This window comes from Oncorhynchus masou, chromosome 24, assembly GCF_036934945.1.
Source record: "Oncorhynchus masou masou isolate Uvic2021 chromosome 24, UVic_Omas_1.1, whole genome shotgun sequence".
Taxonomy (NCBI): domain Eukaryota; kingdom Metazoa; phylum Chordata; class Actinopteri; order Salmoniformes; family Salmonidae; genus Oncorhynchus; species Oncorhynchus masou.
Window position 1 is genome coordinate 95,667,094 of NC_088235.1, and position 6,000 is coordinate 95,673,093.

The following is a 6,000-nucleotide window of genomic DNA, read 5'->3' on the forward strand; positions in this document are numbered from 1 at the left end:
GTGCACTTCACAAAATAGATGGCATCACGAGGAAGGAAAAGTATGTGGATATATTGAAGCAACATCTCAAGACATCAGTCAGGAAGTTAAAGCTTGGTCGCAAATGGGTCTTCCAAATGGACAATGACCCCAAGCATAATTGTGTGCAAAATTGCAACAAACTCAATCACAAAGCACAAAGCAAAACATTTGTGTGCAGAACTGAAAAAGTGTGAGCGAGCAAGGAGGCCTACAAACCTGTCTCAGTTACACCAGCTCTGTCAGGAGGAATTGGCCAATATTCACCCAACTTTTTTTGGGAAGCTTGTGGAAGGCTCCCCGAAATGTTTAAACCAAGTTAGGCAATGCTACCAAATACTAATTGAGTGTATGTAAACTTCTGACAAACTGGGAATGTGATGAAAGAAATAAAAGATGAAATCAATCATTCTCTCTGCTATTATTCTGACATTTCACATTCTTAAAATAAAGTGGTGATCCTATCTGACCTAAGACAGGGACTTTTTACTATGATTAAATGTCAGGAATTGTGAAAAATTGAATTTAAATGTTTTTTAGCTAAGGTGTAAGTAAACGTTCGACTTCAACTGTACATTGTGTTCTCTGTACGAGCCCTGAGAAAGAAAAAATCATTAGGATGAGGAGATTCACATCTTTGCTCATAACACATTACATCTAAATAATTAAAGGGGTCTATGTGGAACTCAGAGGCAAAGCCCAGGGCAGGACATGGCTGGGCAGAGGACCTGCCAGACTGGCTCACCCAATCAGGCTGGTTCTATTGTCTCTTGAGTAATCAGAACTGTTGAAAATGCTGTAGGAGGTTCTAATTGGTCATTTCGCAATCATAACGTAAATCACAAGTACATAGTCCACAGTGAGTTGGGAAGCCCACAATTTGGGCAGCCAGTGCACGGCAAATATGAAACAGCTGATTGTTGAGATGCAACTGTCAGTGAAAAGCATCTGAAACATGCAACTGATTACACGTTTTATTTTGCTGTACACTATGATGACACAACAACTGCATTTGATGGATCGCAGGAAAATAGCAGTAGTCTTTGTCTTCTAGTGCAAGCTATGTCTTCCAATGGTGAGACTAGTAGTAAAAGTTTGGAAAAAATAGTGTTTGACCAGAAACAATGCTATATGATTGACCAGATACAATGCCACCGGTTCCGAGTATATTAATCGCTAATGTCCAGTCTCTAGATAACAAGGTAGATGAAATTAGGGAAAGGGTTGCATTCCAGAGAGACATTAGGGGTTGTAACATACTCTGTTTCACGGAAACCTGGGTCTCTCGGGATATGTTGTTGGAGTCAGTAAAACCACCTGGATTCTTTGTGCGTCGTGCCGACAGGAATAAACAGGAAAGGGAAGAAGGGTGGGGGGTGTATGTTTCATGATTAACGTCTCATGGTGTAATTGTAACAACATACAGGAACTCAAGTCCTTTTGTTCACCTGACCTAGAATTCCTCACAATCAAATGCCGACCGTATTATCTCCCAAGGGAATTCTCCTCGGTTATTGTCACAGCTGTGTATATTCCTCCTCAAACCGATACCACGACGGTCCTCAAGGAACTTCACTGGACTTTATGCAAACTGGAAACCATATATCCCAAGGCTGCATTTATTGTAGCTGGGGATTTTAACAAAGCAAATTTGATACAAGGCTACTTAAATTCTATCAGCATATTGACTGTAGCACTTAAGCTGGTAAAACACTGGATCACTGCTGCTCTAACTTCCGCAATGCATACAAGGCCCTCCCCCGCCCTCAGCAAATCTGACCATGACTCCATTTTGCTCCTCCCTCCCTATAGGAAGAAACTCAAACAGGATGTACCCGTACTAAGGACTATTCAATGCTGGTCTGACCAATTGGAATCCACGCTTCGAGATTGTTTTGATCACGCGAACTGGGACATGTTCTGGTTAGCCTCAGAGAATAATATCAGAGAAGCTAAACATCTTCTTTGCCCACTTTGAGGATAATACAGTGCCACCGACGCGGCCCGCTACCAAGGACTGCGGGCTCTCCTTCTCCGTGGCTGATGTGAGTAAGACATTTAAACGTGTTAACCCTCGCAAGGCTGCCGGCCCAGATGGCATCTCTAGCCATGTACTCAGAACATGCGCAGATCAGCTGGCTGGTGTGTTTACGGACATATTCAATCCCTCCCTATCCCAGTTTGCTGTTCCCACATGCTTCAAGATCGCCACCATTGTTCCTGTACCCAAGAAGGCAAAGGTAACTGAACTAAATGACTATAGATTTACATGTAATCATGACTAATTTCTGTCATTATGAAGTGCTTTGAAAGGCTAGTCAAGGATCAAATCACCTCCACCTTACCTATCACCCGAGACCCACTTCAATTTGCTTACCGCTCTAATAGGTCCACAGGCAATGCAATTGCCATCACACTGCACACTGCCCTAACCCATATTGACAAGAGGAATACCTATGTAAGAATGTTGTTCATTGACTATAGCTCAGAATTCAACACCATAGTATCCACCAAGCTCATCATTAAGCTGGGTATAAACCCCACCCTGTGCATGTTAGATATTGCTGCAGTGTCGGAACTAGAAGCACAAACATTTCGCTACACTCGCAATAACATCATGTGTATGTGACCAATACAATTTGATTTATTTTACGGTAAACAAATTGACAACAGACTTTCAGAACGCTTATAGGGAAGGACATTCAACACTTACACAAATGACTGATGATTGGCTGAGAGAATTTTATGCTAAAAAGATTGTGGGGGCTATTTTGTTAGACTTCAGCGTGGCTTTTGACATTATCAATCCTACTCTGTTGCTGGATATACTTATGTGTTATGGCTTTACACCCTTTACAAACTTATGCAGTGCCTTAGACCACTGCTCCACTCGGGAGGCCCCAATTAAACCCGTTTTGACAGAATGTGAAGCACAATACCACAGAGGAGTTTAGAAAGGAGGAACTTCCTCAAACCTGTATTCCATCAGCTGGGATCTGCACTATGCAGCTGTTGCAAGAGTGCATTTTTCACTGGCTGTCCACAGGTCGCAAAAACAATTATTTATAGGCAGCTTACACTTCTTCAATTCCACAATTATTGGGTTAAAATACACCTATACATTTGTGAACAGCCTTCCACAACAACCACAATGAGTAAAGGGAGAATAATTGAGAGAGCAGCAGTGTGATTTACATCATTGCTATGTCGATATCAATAATAGGCCTAAGTATTTGTGTTTGCCAAGGCAGCAGCTATTCTTCCTGGGGTCCAGCAAAATTAAGGCAATTATACATTTGAAAAACATTACAATACATTCATAACAGATTTCACAACATATTAAGTGTGTGCCCTCAGGCCTCTACTCTACTACCACATATCTATAACACAAAACCCATGTGTACATGTGTTTACAGTATAGTGCATGTGTTATGTGTTTGTATGCATGTGTCTATGTTTGTGTTGCTTCACAGTCCCCACTGTCCATAAGGTGTATTTGTATCTGTTTTTTTCATCTACTGCTTGCATGAGTTACTTGATGTGGAATAGAGTTACATGTAATCATGACTCAATGTAGTACTGTGCACCTCCCATAGTCTGTTCTGGACTTAAGGATTGTGAAGAGACCTCTAGGGGGGTTGTCCGAGCTGTGTGTCAGTAGTTCAAACAGACAGCTCGGTGCATTCAACATGTCTAAACCTCTCACAAAGTAATGATGAAGTCAGTCTCTCCTCCACTTTGAGCAAGGAGAGATTGACATGCACATTATTAATGTTAGCTCTCTGTGTACGTTTAAGGGCCAGCCGTGCAGCCCTGTTCTGAGCCAATTGTAATTTTCCTAAGTCCATCTTTGTGGCACATGACCACACAAACGAACAGTTGTCCAGGTGTGACAAAACTAGGGCCTGTAGGACCTGCCTTGTTGATAAATCAAATAACATCACATTTTAAACCTTACCATGAACTGCTTACTTACAAGCCCTTAACCAACTATGCAGTTCAAGAAATAGTTAATCAAATATTTACTAAATAAACTAATGTAATTTATTTGGGGGAATCAATCAATAGGTAACACAATAAATGTACATAACAATAATGAGGCTATATACAGGGGGTATACTATACTATACTATACTATTGTATCGATATATATTTTTAAAATTATTATCATTTTTTTCATTATATCCCTTTTCTCCCCAATTTCGTGGTAGCCAATTGTTAGTTACAGTCTTGTCCCGTAATTGTAATATATGTGTCTCCCCTTTCCACAGGCCTATATTAGATGGCTGAATTCAAGACCAGGTTGTTTTCATTGATCTCAGGTTTGTCAGTGTTAGGAGAGTTGGCCTACCCTTTCATTTTTCTAGTAGGCCTATAGCCTATTATTAAATATTCTGATAATGTCTCCAAACACGTAAAGTGATGTAAATTTAGGAGCCTCCTCAAACATTTTAATCTAGCTGGGGCTGAGCTGCTTCCCCATACATGAAACTCACATGTCGCCTATGATGTTATGTATTTCATTATGCTTGTTTACTGTCTGCCTGTTTTGTCAGCGGTGTTGTTGTAATCGGTTGTAACTTGTGTAGTTGTGCTGCCTACCTGGCAATAGGCCTAAAATGGGCTTGTTTGCTAAGGGACATTTGTGGTGTTTCTTGGTCACATTTATCATGTGTTATTGGAATTATTTTCACTTAAATATGTTGGGGTATTTTTGCTGTATTTTTGCTGGAAAATGTTGTCCCAGACACTTTTATTCACATCCAGACACACAGGAATGTTTGCTTATGCCACTGGTGGAGCGGGGACAAAAATATATATGTGTTACATCTTTGAAGGTCCCCTGTGTGTGAATATGGGCAGGATGTTGTTAGGGTGCCTGGACTTCTCAAAGCGGCAATGTGTGTGCTCCAGAGCTGAGATTAGATTTGACATTGAAGTTGTTTTCAGGCTTCCCTAAATTGAGAACATTGTGTAGAGCTTGTTTTGGAGTCTGTGGGAGCTTGCATGGTTTATATATTCATGGCATCATCCTTTGGGTAGTGTCATGAAGAGACTGGTCACATGGTGGTACATACATAGAAATAGACACATTATATTTCTATGGTTGTATAAGTGTTTCATTCTCTGCCATATCAGGGGTGAATGGATTTGGACTAAACTGTGAAGCCTCCTGCTTTTGCTGTTATTCTCTTGCCTAAAAACAAATATGAGGGTAATGGCAAGGAACGTCTGCAGGCTACATGTATATTGGTTTCTAAATCTCAGCATTCCTCAGAGATTATCCATAGTTTCCTCCTTTCCTCTCAACTCCTCCTGCCCTCTTTCTTCTGCTAACAGTCTTTTCAGAGTCTCTGGAAAGTTTGAACGGTCATGATTAAGACTTGGCAGCCCTTTCAGAGCAGCCTAATGAAAAAGATAATTAACAGCTAGTTGTGTTTTTCCCATACCTGCCAAGAGTACGGAACACGTAGATACGGGAAATAGAGGCTGCATCCCCAATGACACCCTATTCCCCTTTGGGCCCTGGTCAAACGCAGTGCACTATATAGGGAATAGGGTGCCATTTGGGACGCATCCAGAGCATACATTCTGGTCTTCCTCCCGTCCGTTCAGCCAGATGCACATTCCCTCAGAGCAACTAATCCATTGTGGGAATGAGGCTGGTTGTTTCTGGATTGATGTTTTAAGGCTCTTGCTAACGCCGTGCCTTTATGCAGAATGTCAACGCTTTCGCACAGAAAGAAGCTCATTATCACAAACTTGTGTATGGAGAAAGGGTGTATGCCAAATGGGCACGTATACCCTATATAGTGCACTACTTGTGATTTGGGCCCATAAGGCTCTGGTGAAAAGTAGTGCACTCTATAGGGAATAGTGTGTCATTTGGGACACAGTGGAAGACCGGGTTAGAGCGCATTAAATCCACCAAAACCCTATTGAAGAACAACATAAAAGAAAATCTATCGTATGGAATTATCA